The sequence below is a fragment of the Choloepus didactylus genome, chromosome 4 (genome assembly GCF_015220235.1).
Source record: "Choloepus didactylus isolate mChoDid1 chromosome 4, mChoDid1.pri, whole genome shotgun sequence".
NCBI classification, from domain to species: domain Eukaryota; kingdom Metazoa; phylum Chordata; class Mammalia; order Pilosa; family Megalonychidae; genus Choloepus; species Choloepus didactylus.
The window spans coordinates 129,210,506-129,227,525 of NC_051310.1; the positions used below are offsets into that span (position 1 = coordinate 129,210,506).

A 17,020-nucleotide genomic window follows, 5' to 3' on the forward strand; every position below is an offset into this window, starting at 1 on the left:
GAAAATGTACTCATTAACCAATAACTCCCATTCCCGTCATCCCCAGGCTCTGGTAACCTCTAATCTACTTCATGTTTCTATGAATTTGCTTGTTCTAGATATTTCATAGAAGTGGAATCATAAAATAGTTGTCCTTTTGTGTCTGACTGATTTTACTCAGCATAGTGTTTTCAAGGTTCATCCATGTTGGCAAAAGTATCAGAACATACACCACTTTTTATTAACACCTTGCATTGGCATGGTACATTTGTAACAGTTGATGAAATAATACTTTTATTATTGTATTATTAACTGTAGTCTGTGGTTTAAATAGGGTTCACTGTGTTGTGCAGTTCTATGGATTAAATAAAAAACTTTATTCTAGTAACATATATACAATCTATATTTTCCCATTTTAACTATGTTCAAATATGTATTTCAGTGCTGTTAATTACATTCACAATGTTGTGCTACCATCACCACCATCCATTACCAAAATATTTCCATCATCTCTAATAGAAACTCTGTACATTTTAGGCTTTAACTCCTTATTCCTTATACCCACCACATCCCCTGTTAACCTATATTCTAGATTCTGACTCAATACATTTGCTTATTCTAATAATTTCATATCTGTGTTATCATATAATATTTTTTCTGTCTTTGGATAATTTCACTTTAAGGTTCATCCATGTTGCATGCATCAGAATTTTATTCCTTTTTGTGACTGAATAATAATCCATTTTGTTTATGTACCACATTTTATTTATCCATTCATGGGTTGTTGGACACTTGGATTGCTTCCATCTTTTGGCAAATGTGAATAATGCTGCCGTGAACATTGATGTTCAAATATCTGCCTAAGTTCCTTCCTTCAATTCTTTTGGGTATATATCTAGACGTGAGATTGCTGGGTCATATGGTAATTCTGTAATTAACTTTCTGAGGAACTGTTAAACTGACTTCCACAGCAGCTGTACCATTTTACATTCCCACCATCCTCCCCAACACTTGTAATTTTTTGTTCTTTGTTTTTTGTTTTTTTGATAATAGCCATTCTAGTGGGTGTGAAATGGTATCTCATTGTGGTTTTGATTTGCATTTTCCTGATGGCTAATGCAGTTGAGCATTTTTCCATGTCCTTTTTGGCCATTTGTGTATTTTCTTTGGGTAAATATCTTTTCAAGTCTTTTACCCATTTTTAATCGGGTAGTTTGTCTTTTTGTTGTTGAACTGAGGACTTCTTTATATATTCTGGAAATTAAACCTTTATAGGATATGTGGTTTCCAAATATTTTCTCCCATTGTATAGGTTGTAATACACTTTTATGATAAAGTCCTTTGATGCATAGAAGTTTTTAATTTTGGTAAGGTCCCATTTGTTTTTATTTTTTTTTTTATCTTCAATTTATTGAGATATATTCACATACCATGCAGTCATACAAAACAAATCGTACTTTCGATTGTTCACAGTACCATTACATAGTTGTACATTCATCACCTAAATCAATCCCTGACACCTTCATTAGCACACACACAAAAATAACAAGAATAATAATTAGAGTGAAAAAGAGCAATTGAAGTAAAAAAGAACACTGGGTACCTTTGTCTGTTTGTTTCCTTCCCCTATTTTTCTACTCATCCATCCATAAACTAGACAAAGTGGAGTGTGGTCCTTATGGCTTTCCCAATCCCATTGTCACCCCTCATAAGCTACATTTTTATGCAACTGTCTTCGAGATTCCTGGGTTCTGGGTTGTAGTTTGATAGTTTCAGGTATCCACCACCAGCTACGCCAATTCTTTAGAACCTAAAAAGGGATGTCTAAAGTGTGTGTAAGAGTGCCCACCAGAGTGACCTCTCGGCTCCTTTTGGAATCTCTCTGCCACTGAAGCTTATTTCATTTCCTTTCACATCCCCCTTTTGGTCAAGAAGATGTTCTCCGTCCCACGATGCCAGGTCTACATTCCTCCCCGGGAGTCATATTCCAAGTTGCCAGGGAGATTCCCTCCCCTGGGTGTCTGATCCCACATAGGGGGGAGGGCAGTGATTTCACCTTTCAAGTTGGCTTAGCCAGAGAGAGAGGGCCACATCTGAGCAACAAAGAGGCATTAGGGAGGAGGCTCTTACGCACAACCATAGGGAGGCCTAGCCTCTCCTTTGCAGCAACCATCTTCCCAAGGGTAAAACCTATGGTAGAGGGCTCAACCCATCAAACCACCAGCCCCCTATGTCTGTGGTCATGTTAGCAACCATCGAGGTGGGGTAGGCAAATACCCCTGCATTCTCCACAGGCTCCTCAAGGGGGCACTACATCTTTTTTTCCTTGTTTTTCTTTTTTTTTTAGTTTCCCTTCTTTTTTAAATCAACTGTATGAAAAAAAAGTTAAAAAGAAAACAAACATACAATAAAAGAACATTTCAAAGAGACCATAACAAGGGAGTAAGAAAAAGACAACTAACCTAAGATAACTGCTTAACTTCCAACATGTTCCTACTTTACCCCAAGAAAGTTACCTAATATAGCAACATTTCTGTGAACTTGCTCCTACTCTATCCATCAGAAATTAACAGACCATAGTCATTCCTGGGCATCCCCAGAACGTTAAATAGTTTATCTGTTCTTCTTGGATTTTTGTTCCCCCTTCCTTAATTGGTCTCTATTGCTAGTTCCCCTACATTCTACTTTATAAACCATTTGTTTTACATTTTTCAAAGTTCACATTAGTGGTAGCATATAATATTTCTCTTTTTGTGCCTGGCTTATTTCGCTCAGCATTATGTCTTCAAGGTTCATCCATGTTCTCATATGTTTCACGAGATCGTTCCTTCTTACTGCCACATAGTATTCCATCTTGTGTATATACCACATTTTATTTATCCACTCATCTGTTGAAGGACATTTGGGTTGTTTCCATCTCTTGGCAATTGTGAATAATGCTGCTATGAACATTGGCGTGCAGATACCTGTTCGTGTCACTGCTTTCCGACCTTCCGGGTATATACCGAGAAGTGCAATCGCTGGATCGAATGGTAACTCTATATCTAGTTTTCTGAGGAACTGCCAGACTGACTTCCAGAGTGGCTGAACCATTATAAAGTCCCACCAACAATGAATACGAGTTCCAATTTCTCCACATCCCCTCCAGCATTTGTAGTTTCCTGTTTGTTTAATGGCAGCCATTCTAACTGGTGTGAGATGGTATCTCATTGTGGTCTTAATTTGCATCTCTCTAATAGCTAGTGAAGCTGAACATTTTTTCATGTGTTTCTTGGCCATTTGTATTTACTCTTCAGAGAACTGTCTTTTCATATCTTTTGCCCATTTTATAATTGGGCTGTCTATACTATTGTCATTGAGTTGTAGGATTTCTTTATATATGCAAGATATCAGTCTTTTGTCAGATACATGGTTTCCAAAAATTTTTTCCCATTGAGTTGGCTGCCTCTTTACCTTTTTGAGAAATTCCTTTGAGGTGCAGAAACTTCTAAGCTTGAGGAGTTCCCATTTGTCTATTTTTTCTTTTGTTGCTTGTGCTTTGGGTGTAAAGTCTAGGAAGTGGCCGCCTAATACAAGGTCTTGAAGATGTTTTCCTACATTATCTTCTAGGAGTTTTATGGTACTTTCTTTTATATTGAGATCTTTGGTCCATTTTGAGTTAATTTTTGTGTAGGGGGTGAGGTAGGGGTCCTCTTTCATTCTTTTGGATATGGATATCCAACTCTCCCAGCCCCATTTGTTGAAAAGACCATTATGGCTCAGTTCAGTGACTTTGGGGGCCTTATCAAAGATCAGTCGGCCATAGATCTGAGGGTCTATCTCTGAATTCTCAATTCGATTCCATTGATCTATATGTCTATCTTTGTGCCAGTACCATGCTGTTTTGGCAACTGTGGCTTTATAATAAACTTCAAAGTCAGGGAGTGTAAGTCCTCCCACTTCGTTTTTCTTTTTTAGAGTGTCTTTAGCAATTCGAGGCATCTTCCCTTTCCAAGTAAATTTGATAACTAGCTTTTCCAAGTCTGCAAAGTAGGTTGTTGGAATTTTGATTGGGATTGCATTGCATCTGTAGATGAGTTTGGGTAGAATTGACATCTTAATGACATTTAGCCTTCCTATCCATGAACATGGAATATTTTTCCATCTTTTAAGGTCCCCTTCTATTTCTTTTAGTAGAGTTATGTAGTTTTCTTTGTATAGGTCTTTTACATCTTTGGTTAAGTTTATTCCTAGGTACTTGATTTTTTTAGTTGCTAATGAAAATGGTATCTTTTTCTTGAGTGTCTCTTCAGTTTGTTCATTTCTAGCATATAGAAACATTACTGACTTATGTGCATTAACCTTGTATCCCGCTACTTTGCTAAATTTGTTTATTAGCTCTAGTAGCTGTATCATCGATTTCTCAGGGTTTTCTAGATATAAGATCATATCATCTTCAAACAATGACAGTTTTACTTCTTCTTTTCCAATTTGGATGCCTTTTATTTCTTTGTCTTGCCGGATTGCCGTGGCTAGCACTTCCAGCACAATGTTGAATAACAGTGGTGACAGCGGGCATCCTTGTCTTGTTCCTGATCTTAAGGGAAGGCTTTCAGTCTCTCACCATTAAGTACTATGCTGGCTGTGGGTTTTTCATATATGCTCTTTATCATGTTGAGGAAGTTTCCTTCAATTCCTACCTTTTGAAGTGTTTTTATCAAAAAGGGATGTTGGATTTTTTCAAATGCTTTTTCAGCATCTATTGAGATGATCAATTGATTTTTCCCTTTTGACTTGTTAATGTGTTGTAATACATTGATTGATTTTCTTATGTTGAACCATCCTTGCATGCCTGGAATGAATCCCACTTGGTCATGGTGTATGATTTTTTAAATGTGTCTTTGGATTCGATTTGCAAGTATTTTGTTGAGGATTTTTGCATCTATATTCATTAAGGAGATTGGCCGGTCGTTTTCCTTTTTTGTAGCATCTTTGCCTGGTTTTGGTATTAGATTGATGTTAGCTTCATAAAATGAGTTAGGTAGTATTCCATTTTCTTCAATGTTTTGAAAGAGTTTGAGTAAGATTGGTGTCAGTTCTTTCTGGAAAGTTTGGTAGAATTCCCCTGTGAAGCCATCTGGCCCTGGGCATTTATTTGTGGGAAGATTTTTGATGATTGATTGGATCTCTTTGCTTGTGATGGGTTGGTTGAGGTCTTCTATTTCTTCTCTGGTCAGCCTAGGTTGTTCATATGTTTCCAGGAAATTGTCCATTTCTTCTACATTATCCAATTTGTTGCCATACAGTTGTTCATAATATCGTCTTATAATTTTTTTAATTTCTTCAGGATCTGCAGTTATGTCTCCTTTTTCATTCATTATTTTGTTTATATGGGTCTTCTCTCTTTTTGATTTTGTCAGTCTAGCTAGGGGCTTGTCAATCTTGTTGATCTTCTCAAAGAACCAACTTTTGGTGATATTTATCCTCTCTATTGTTTTTTTTGTTCTCTATGTCATTTATTTCTGCTTTAATCCTTGTTATTTCTTTTCTTCTACTTGGTTTAGGATTGGTTTGCTGTTCGTTTTCTAGCTTCTTCAGTTGATCCATTAGTTCTTTGATTTTGGCTCTTTCTTCCTTTTTAATATATGCGTTTAGTGCTATAAATTTCCCCCTCAGCACTGCTTTTGCTGCATCACATAGGTTTTGGTGTGTTGTGTTCTCATTTTCATTCGTCTCTATATATTTAGCAATTTCTCTTGCTATTTCTTCATTAACCCACTGATTGTTTAGGAGTGTGTTGTTTAACCTCCAGGTATTTGTGAATTTTCTAAGTCTTTGATGGTTATTGACTTCTAATTGTATTCCATTGTGGTCAGAGAATGTGCTTTGAGTAATTTCAATCGTTTTAAATTTATTGAGGCTTGTTTTATGTCCCAGCATATGATCTATTCTGGAGAAAGTTCCATGAGCACTAGAGAAGTATGTGTATCCTGGTGATTTGGGATGTAATGTCCTGTATATGTCTGTTAAATCTAATTCATTTATCAGATTGTTTAGGTTTTCAATTTCCTTATTGGTCTCCTGTCTGGTTGATCTATCTATAGGAGAGAGTGATATGTTGAAGTCTCCCACAATTATTGTGGAAACATCAATTGCTTCCTTTAGTTTTGCCAGTGTTTCTCTCATGTATTTTGTGGCACCTTGGTTGGGTGCATAGACATTTACGATTGTTATTTCTCCTTGTTGAATTGCCCCTTTTATTAGTATGTAGTGGCCTTCTTTGTCTCTCAAAACATCCCTGCATTTGAAGTCTATTTTATCTGAGATTAATATTGCTACACCTGCTTTCTTTTGGCTGTAGCTGGCATGAAATATTTTTTTCCATCCTTTCACTTTCAGTTTCTTTGTGTCCCTGGGTCTAAGATGAGTCTCTTGTATGCAACATATTGATGGTTCAATTTTTTTGATCCATTCTGCGAATCTATATCTTTTAATTGGGGAGTTTAATCCATTTACATTCAATGTTATGACCGTGAAGGCATTTCTTGAATCAGCCATCTTATCCTTTGGTTTATGTTCGTCATATTTTTCCTCTCTGTCTATTAATATCCTTTATTGTACCCATACCGAATCTCTTTAGTACTGAACCTTTCTCCAAGTCTCTCTGTCCTTTCTTTGTTTCTCTGTCTGTAGGGCTCCCTTTAGTATCTCCAGTAGGGCAGGTCTCTTGTTAGCAAATTCTCTCAGCATTTGTTTGTCTGTGAAAAATTTAAGCTCTCCCTCAAATTTGAAGGAGAGCTTTGCTGGATAAAGTATTCTTGGCTGGAAATGTTTCTCACTCAGAATTTTAAATATATCGTGCCACTGCCTTCTCGCCTCCATGGTGGCTGCTGAGTAGTCACTACTTAGTCTTATGCTGTTTCCTTTGTATGTGGTGAATTGCTTTTCTCTTGCTGCTTTCAGAACTTGCTCCTTCTCTTCTGTGTTTGACAGTGTGATCAGAATATGTCTCGGAGTGGGTTTATTTGGATTTATTCTATTTGGAGTTCGCTGAGCATTTATGATTTGTGTATTTATGTTGTTTAGAAGATTTGGGAAGTTTTCCCCAACAATTTCTTTGAATACTCTTCCTAGACCTTTACCCTTTTCTTCCCCTTCTGGAACACCAATGAGTCTTATATTCAGACGTTTCATATTATCTATCATATCCCTGAGGTCCATTTAGATCTTTTCAATTTTTTTCCCCATTCTTTCTTTTATGCTTTCATTTTCCATTCTGTCGTCTTCCAGGTCACTGATTCGTTGTTCAGCTTCCTCTAGTCTTGTACTATGAGTGTCCAGAATCTTTTTAATTTGGTCAACAGTTTCTTTAATTTCCATAAGATCATCCATTTTTTTATTTAGTCTTGCAATGTCTTCTTTATGCTCTTCTAGGGTCTTCTTGATATCCTTTGTATCCCGTACTATGGTCTCATTGTTCATCTTTAGTTCTTTGAGTAGCTGCTCTAGGTGCTGTGTCTCTTCTGATCTTTTGATTTGGGTGCTTGGGCTTGGGTTATCCATATCGTCTGGTTTTCTCATATGCTTTATAATTTTCTGTTGTTTTTGGCCTCTTGGCATTTGCTGAACTTGATAGGGTTCTTTTAGGATTTGTAGACCAATTGAAGTCCTTATCTCTAATTTATCAGAGCTACAGCTTCGTGGAGTACACTTTCTCTAACTAACCAGCAGGTGGCTTCCACGAGCCACCTGTTCTCCACAAGCCAGTTCTCCCCTGCTTAGCCTTTTTGGTGAGTGGGGGAGTGAGTCTTGTGGGGTCCAATTGGTGTACCAAGCTTGCGTGTGTAGTTGGTGTTGCCTGCCCTGTATATGGGGCGTGTTTCTGGGCAGTCAGGGAGGGGGGGGTGGCTCTAAGAATCAAATCTCCTTGGTGATCCTAGAGTTTTAAAGCTGCTGCAATAGTCTAATCCTTCAGTTCAGTCCTACCACAGTTTGTCTCTGCCACTGACCCACAAGTCCTTGGTATTGGCGTATGGCTCCTGAGACTTGCAAGTGGGCCCCTCTTCCAGGCCGTGCACCCTGGGTCCTCTGTTGAGGGATGACTGTGCTATGTCACAGGTGAGTGCCGTCCCCCAGGGCAGTTCTGGGCTGCTGGGCTGTGTAGGGAGGCTCCCAGTCTGCTGAAATGATGACTGAATGGGGCTTCGTTAATTCACACTGCTCCACCTTCCCAACTCTGGGACAATCAGCTGAGGTTGCAGGGAAGGCTAATGTCCACGCCTAGTTTTGTGGTGTGTGCCTGTTATTTGAAGCACTTCCGTCACACTGGGTTGTCTGGGGCAGCTCTGGGCTATGGGGCTGGCGATGGGCAGGAGTGTTTCCTGTCCACCAGGATGGTAGCTGTGAGTGGACACCCCCCTTTTCTTGGGAAGTTGTGTTGTTTAGTGAATTTTCTCAGCCACTGGATTATTGCCTTTTGTCTCAGAGCTCTCTTAGTTCTGCTCTTGTCTTGACCTGCCCAAATTGCAAGTCTTTGAAGCTTTGTGTATTGGGCTTCTTAGAGTAATTGTTTTAGAAAAAGAAAAAAGGATTAAAAAGAAGGGCCCTCCTCAGAGGTCTAATGGGCTATTGAAATGCTAAGAGACAAAGCAATTAGGGCCATTAAGGAAAGGTCCACAGGGCAGAGAGATCAGCTTTTCTTTTGGATTTGCATATGAGCCTCAGGGCCTGAGCTCTGCCCTTCCCCTTTCTGTGTTCACCAGAACTCTAAAAATCCTCCGCTTTTATTTTGGAGTTTTTCGTGTTGTTTTTTTCTATGCCTGTCTCCTCTCTGCTGGGCTGGCTGCTCTCAGATTCTCTGGTGTCTGGTCTCAGTCTATCTATGGTTGGAGTTGGATCAGTAGAATGAGTTTCTGATAAGGGCTGCCACTGCAGTTCTCCCTTCTCCTTCCCGGAGCTGACAGCCCCTCCTCCCACGGGACTGAGCCTGGCAGGGAGGGGTGCGGGTCCCCTGGACACAAAAACTTACAGATTTCGCTGATCTCAGCAGTTCCACATTTTCATGAGTGTTGTATGAAGTATGCCCAAGGTCAGATTGCTCTGTGGTGTTCAGTCCACGCAGTTCCTGGCTTTCTACCTACTTTCCTGGAGAAGTAACTAAAACATACAGCTCACCAGTCCGCCATCTTGCCCCGCCTCAGGTCCCATTTATTTATTTTTTCTTTTGTTGCTTGAGCTTTGGATGTAAAATCTAAGAACCCATTGCCTAACACAACATTCTGAAGATGCCAGCCTACATTTTCTTCTAGGAGTTTTATAGTTCTGGCTCTTATTTTTAGGTGTTTGATTCATTTTCAGTTGATTTTTATATATGGTGTAAAGTAGGGATCCACCTTCATTATTTCACATGTGGAGATCCGGTTTTCCCAGCACCATTTGTTGAAGAGACTGTTCTTTCCCAATTGAGTGGTCTGCACCCTCTTGTCAAAAATCATCTAGCCATAAATGTGGGGATTGATTTCTCAACCTTCAGTTTGATTCCTTTGGTCTATATACCTGTGCTTGTGCCAGTACCATACTGTTATGATTACAGAGGCTTCATAATAACTTTTAAGATCAGGAAGTGTGAATCCTCCGAGTTTGCTCTCCTTTTTCAAGATGGTGTCAGCTATTCAAGGTCTCTTACTCTTCCGTATAAATATGTTGATTGGCTTTTCCATTTCAGCAAAGAGGGTTGTTGGGATTTTGATGGGGATTGCATTGAATCTGTAAATCACTTAAAGTAGAATTGATATCTTAACAATATTTAGTTTTCCAGTCCATGAAAATGGAATACACTTCCATTTATTTAGGTCTTTGGTTTCTTTTAGCAATATTTTTTAGTTTTCTGTGTATAAAACCTTTACCTCCCTGGTTAGATTTATTCCTAGAAAATTGATTCTTTTAGTTGCTGTTTTAAGTGGAATATTTTTAAAATTTCTTCTTCTGATGGTTCATTACAAGTGTATAGAAACACTACTGATTTTTGTGTGTTAATTTACGCTACACTACTTTGCTAAATTCATTTATTAGCTCTAGGAGCTTCATTGTGGACTTCTCAGTGTGTTCTCTATATGGGATCACATCATCTGCCAAGTCAGTCTTTCCAAGCTGGAACAAGGCCAGGGACCCACAAAGGGAGTACTGGCCAGCTCCAGATTGCCCGGGGAAGGGTATGAGAAAGGCGTCAGGAAGGGGACCAGGAGCTGCTTCTGCTGCTTCCCAAAGCTGTGCTTTCTTGGCTCAGCACCTGCCCAGCAAATGCAGCCCTTTAATTGTCCTCCACAGCTGTGAGGAAGCATATTGTTGTTAACTCTCTCCTGCTACCTTTTTCCAGAGTGGGTTGAGGAGCAATGGCCACCCTAGAGGTGGACCCCCTTCCACAGTAGGTAATCAAAGCAGTGGTCAGCAATTGGTCTGCATCCCCTCCTCCATCTGGATTTTGGGGAACTGGATTTTTATGTCCCTCTCTGGTACTAACAAACTATGCTAGGGCTTAACTCCACTGCTGCCTGCCACAAAAGTGGGGGATGGGTTTAACTGCTGTGCAAAGCGCAGTTTACTGATATTTACCATAATTGACCACCTCTTCCTCCCACTCTTTCTTGGTTGCTTTACCACGTTCTAATGGACTCTGGGGTTTTTTAAATAGTTGATTCAGACATTTCCTGCCTATTTAATTGTTGTTCTGGTGGAGGGACTGATTCTTGAAGCTTCCTGCATCCTGCCATCTTCCCTCAGTGCCTCTATGTCATCATTTTCAGCATGAGTGATTTGTAAATGCAGGGAAGTAGCATGAATACAAAATTATGTGATAGAGTTCCTTGGTCATTCATGTTTCTAAGAACATCATTGCCTTATTTTCATATTTGAAGCAAGTTCTAGTTCAAAGAGAAAAATATGGCCTCAGGGCTATCTGGGCCCAGCTTAATCAGTCACAGATATAGTGCTTACTTTGTGTTTAGATGAACTCCCATGCATCAAGGGTCCACAGGAATTTTGCACTCACAAGGCACTGCAAATGTTACGTGCGAATGGGCTGAATGACTTTATAGAAATAGGCGTAACTATTGAGCTGTGTTTTTATATTGGCTGAAGATGTCATGTACAGCTTGTGTTGATTGAAGATACAGAACTTCATCTTCTTCAAAGTAGAGAGGAGCATCATTTTCACTGGGGAGGGCCTGAATGTAGGGCTGCCAGAAAGAATTAGGGTTGGCTTGCTCACACAGCAGATGAAAGGCTAGTGTGATATTTCCCAAGGCTTGAAGAATTCATTCTTGAGAATATAAGGGCCCCAACACTGAATTTTTAGCAGATTCAACAGTAATTAGTAATTTTCATGGAACCCATAAAAACAATTCTTCTGCCTTGATATCTCTTGCTCTTAAACCAAAGCCGTCCTCTTTGAAGTTAACCATTTCACATCCCCAACAGAAGCTCCATTTTCAGAGGCCCATTTCATTAGATTTTGAAGATTATCTTCTCTTTTTCCATCAAAAGTAACAGAGAGATCTTTTTTGCTTTTTTGTGTCTTCTCAACTAGACACCGGATCTGTACATACTCTTCCCATGCTTTTCCTGGGCCAGGTGCGGGGCTACTGCATCTCTGCAGCAGTTCATTAGTTAGGCGCAAGATTTCCTTCAGGTACACAGTTGCTGTAGCACCAGTGCCTGATTTCTGAGTTTTTACTTGACTCTTCTTACCCATTTTCTGACTGCCTGTTTTCTGTTGCTCACAGCGGTGCTGCCACATTCCAGCTGGACCCTGCCATCTGCCTCTTCATTTCCTTTATATAGCTGAATAATATTCCATTGTATGTATATACCACATTTTGTTTATCCAGTCATATATTGGACACTAAGGTTGTTTCTGACTTTTGGCTGTTGTGAATAATGCTGCTATGAACATTAGTATACAAGAATCTGTTTTGAGTCCCTGCTTTCACTTCTGTTGGGTATATACCTAGGAGTGGAATTGCCAGGTCATGTGATAATTCTGTTTAACTTTTCCAGGAACTGCCAAACTGTTTTCCACAGCCCCTTACATTTTTATTAGCACCTTGGTTGGTAGATTTTTTTTTTCACTTGATGGAGTGGCTCAAATGTTCATTCCCACAGGGTCCAAGTCCCTTGAGATGCTGACGTAGAGTTCCTTGTCCTCTTTTTGTAGTGATAAACCAGGATCACTCACCCTGACCAATCATTCTTACGTGCATATTGGTTAAACATCATAGGGGTTCAAAATGGTCAGTGCCAGTCTCAGCTTCCAATAACTTTGTTCCCTGGTAGAAGTATTTCTCTCTTGAGCACTAGGACCTCCAAACATACTGAGTCCAAGATTTTGGGTAAATAATATTTTAATGCAATATTTTAAGCAATAAAAATAATGCAAAAAATCCATGATGAGCAAAATGCCAAAAATTTAAAAAAAAACAGGGTCTAGCAGTGCCATACTGAACCATGTTGGAGTCTGAAGCGAAATGAAAATGCATGTTAATATATACATATGTTTATGTATATTTTAATTGTTAGTTTTTTCAAGAATATTAAAGTAGTTGAAAAATATTGAAAAATTAAAACATGTATTAAAACTCATAACATTATTTTAGGTTTAAATATTTTCTTTATACCAAAAGCAGAATTTATTATAATTTTATTTTCTTGACTTTAAAGGAAGTAAACCCATCAATAATATAAAAATCTACTTCTTTGCTTTTCTTATTTTCAATTGAGAGTTGTGAGTTACAATAAATGAGAGGAAGTAATTTTCAAAGTACGTCTGATTTAATATAAAACTGTTGATAGAGATATGAATATACTTCCGAAATCTGAAAATAAATGAAAAAAAGAAAGGAATTAGAAATGTTTAAATCACCAGGTAAGATAGCAATTATTATGGAAAAGCTACATATCAAATAAGAAATTAAGGAGATTATGGATGTTATGTTTTGGAACTGTATGTACCCCAGAAAAACATGTTCCTAAGTTTAACCCATTCCTGTGGCTGTGAACTCATTTTAAATAGGACTGTTGGATCTTCTTGACCAAAAGGGGGATGTGAAAGGAAATGAAATAAGCTTCAGTGGCAGAGAGAATCCAAAAGGAGCCGAGAGGTCACTCTGGTGGGCACTCTTACGCACACTTTAGACAACCCTTTTTAGGTTCTAAAGAATTGGGGTAGCTGGTGGTGGATACCTGAAACTATCAAACTACAACCCAGAACCCATGAATCTCGAAGACAGTTGTATAAAAATGTAGCTTATGAGGGGTGACAATGGGATTGGGAAAGCCATAAGGACCACACTCCACTTCGTCTAGTTTATGGATGGATGAGTAGAAAAATAGGGGAAGGAAACAAACAGACAAAGGTACCCAGTGTTCTTTTTTACTTCAATTGCTCTTTTTCACTCTAATTATTATTCTTATTATTCTTGTGTGTGTGCTAATGAAGGTGTCAGGGATTGATTTGGGTGATGAATGTACAACTATGTAATGGTACTGTGAACAATCAAAAGTACGATTTGTTTTGTATGACTGCGTGGTATATGAATATATCTCAATAAAATGAAGATTAAAAAAAAAAAGAGGGAAAATCAGGATGAGAAATCAAGTCTGCAGAGAGCAATAGAGACAATGAGAGGCTGTGAGAGTTCAGAGGAATGGGGATGAACCCAATTTTCTCTACCCATGGGAGAGTGGACTCTGGGATCATTGCCCCCAAAGGATGGACACTGTACCCATAAAATGGCACGGGATTGTTGTCAGTCTGTGGCACAACATGATATCAATCAGAAAAAAGAACACATATTCTCTGATTCCGTGACATGGCAGGGAGAAACAAAGACAGGGACCGGGAGGGAAACTAAAGGGAATATTTACCACACCAAATATCAGAGCTGCTAGATTCCCTTTGGAAAGCTGTCCTGCAATGAGATGGTGGTGTTCCAACCTTCCCCTGGTATCCACAAGACTGTTGGGTTGGTTGGATGGAGGGGATGCGCTGGTGCCTGCTGGCTCTCCAAATTCCTCCATCAGATTCTGATTGCCATCTCTCTCTTTACATCAGGTTGCCATGGCTCTCCGGGCAATCTCTAAGACAGATTTTTAATTCTTCCTTTGGTTCAATAGTGCTAATTTTTCTGGCATGTTTAGTGGATGCTTTACTTTTCAATTAAAGGTGACAAAATAAGGCAGTCGTATAGTATCACAAGGCAAGAAAGGACACTGAAAATCTAAAGAGAGGGATGTGAATATTCTGCAAAAAGTTCATTAGTTCTCTCAAGATCATGGAGCAGATTGGCAGCAGAACTGAAGAGAAAAACTGTTTTCTGTACTGTATGCCTCACTCACGCATTTATCTGAGAGACAAGGTTTTGAGGAAATTGTGTTACAATATCCTTAGCATTTTATGGTATAGAAGATACCCCCTTAGTCTCCAATGTTGAGACTCTAAACTCATTCAAATGCCCCTAATTTTAAAGATTTTTTTCAGTTCCTCTTTCCTTCTGAAATTTGTATTTTTGTTGGCCCAAACACCACTTTTTGATTGCCCTTGCTGAGAATGCAGTCTCTAAAGCACCCCATTTAATCTTTGAATCAGCTCAGGAAGATGGAATTACCATCCCTGGAAAACTGCAGTTTAGTTTCAAGGAACTCGCTGCAGCTGCAACAATAAGATGGAAATGTGACTGGTTTGGAGGAGGCAAGGATTAAAGGTATGGGATTAAGAGAGCCTTTCTTGCCCTAGTGAGTAGAATGATCACATAAATCACAGGCTAACCGTGGCTCCACTCAGCCCATATTAAAGTATATAGCATCACAGCCTCCCTGTAATCAGGATTTGTCATCTTGAGCGTCAGGATGGAAGACACAGATGCCAAAGAGGGGCCAGAGGGAAAACAGAGGAAGAAGAGGAAATGAATGATTTTGGTGACAGTGACTACTATTTGGATAGGAACCAAAATGTCTGCAGTATTTCAAGAGCCATGTGTAAGGGCAAGAACTGTTGGAAATGTGCCTTTCAACTTCAAAATATACCTGACCATAAGAACACAGATAAGCGCTGGGAGTGGGGTGGGGTGGCAGCAGCTGGAACTCCACGGGCTGCTTGTGTTTCCTTTCTTGATATTTCTTCCTAGATCACATCTGTAGCTGCTTTTATCTACTCTTTAGATGTTCTTGTATTTGGGGAATCATTAATTGTAAAGTAAATACCTACTCTCTGAAAAAAAAAAAAAATAGGACTGTTGGATGAGGTTACTTCAGTTAAGGTGTAGCACACCTCTATCAGGATGGGTCTTATTGCTATTATTGGAATCCTTTATAAGAATGAAATTCAGACAGAGAGAGAGAAAGCCACAGGAAGCAAGAAGCTGAAATGGAACCGGAAGAAAAGGAAGAGATCAGGAGATGCTGCCATGTGACAGAAGAGTCCAGGATCACCAGCAGCTGGTCTTCATTCTCCGAATGAAACATTGATTTGGACTCTTCACAGCTTTAAAGCTATATGCTTGTAAGCTAATAAATTTCCATTGTTAAAAGCCAACCCACTTCATAGTATATTGCCTTCAGCAGCCTAGCAAACTAAAACAGCCATAGAAACTCTTATTTTGTTTTATCTCTTTTAACACTAGGAAACTAAAACAGTTGGCATCTGTATTAGTTTCCTTCTGCTGCTGTAACAATGTACCATAAACAAAAAACCCCACAAATTACCATGACACAAATTTATTATCTTACAATTCTGTAGGTCAGAAGTCCTAAAATAAAGATGTTGGCAGAGCTGAATTCCTTCTGGAGGGTCTAGGGGACAGTTTGTTTCCCTGCCTTTCCCGCCTTCCAGAGGCTGCTTGCATTCCTTGGTTATCGCCCTTTGCTCCAACTTCAAAGTCAGCACCATAGCATCTTCAAATCTCTGATCTCTGCTTCTGTTGTCACATGTATTTTTTATGAATGGGATTCTCCTTCTTCTCTTCTAGAAACACCTTTGTGTTTGGGCCTACCTGCATAATCCTGGGTAACCTCCCCATCTCAAGATCCTTAATTTAATCATACGTGCACAATCTCTTTTGCCATATGAGGTTAACATATTCACAGGTTCTGGGCTTTAGGATGTGGACACTTTGTGGTTGGTGGTGGTGGCATTCTGACCATTACAGTATAATAATTTCACACTTGAAATGGAGATACGAATAATTAACTGGGGTCTTTAGATTTGGAATTTTGAATTGGAGAAAAGTTAGATTTTGGTGGAGACATTTGGCTTACAGAAAGCAGCCACTGCCTTTGGTCTTAAATATTCTGACAATTTAAGTCCTGTAGAAATGTCATCTGAAAATAAGTAATGTGCAATGTCAATAATTTGTAATATGAAATCAGCATTGTATCTTTTAAAACTGATTCATGAATTTTATTTAGTATAATCATATTCAAATTGAGGATATTTTTTAAAAAACAATACCAGGTTACAGTGGCTGAGAGATTTCAAATAGAGTTGAGAGACTATCCTGGAGGTTACGCTTAGGCAAGCTCCAGCTAGACATCCCAAATGGCCACAGTTTGATAAGCCCTAACCAGCAGTAGTCCCAAAATAACCTAGGTCCCTATTTGAGATTCTATAAAAGTTTCACTTGCTAAGTTTCTCTCCCAGAAACTTAAATTCACCAGAGTGTTCCTATGCCAGACAAGTCCTAAAACCCAGAGGCAAGAGCCTCTTTAAGATCAGTAATCAGATGCAGCTCCCTTCCCCATATTGTCAACACACCTTTCCAATGTGAACAAGTTAGGGTGGTCACTGCCTAGACACCCCTGAAGATCGAGAAAGTGACTAAAGGAGAGGAAGGGATAGCAACAGACAAGATAGGATTTAACAAAGGATTATAAATACTGAATCTTTATATAAATATATATATATATTTTTTAGATGCTAGGGTATTAGAATAGCTAGAAGGAAATAACTGAAATGGCAGAGCTGTGGACCATGGCATTCTTTGAGGTTTGTGGCTGCTCATTGAATTGTGCT

The 17,020-nt window shown here is 39.0% G+C and overlaps 1 protein-coding gene and 1 pseudogene across 1 annotated transcript in view; one reads left to right on the top strand and one right to left on the bottom strand.

Moving 5' to 3' along the window:
• The window catches only part of DMXL2 (Dmx like 2), a 251,856-nt gene that overhangs the window by 135,369 nt on the left and 99,467 nt on the right, over window positions 1-17,020 (top strand).
• Window positions 11,021-11,707, bottom strand: LOC119530914 (annotated as a pseudogene).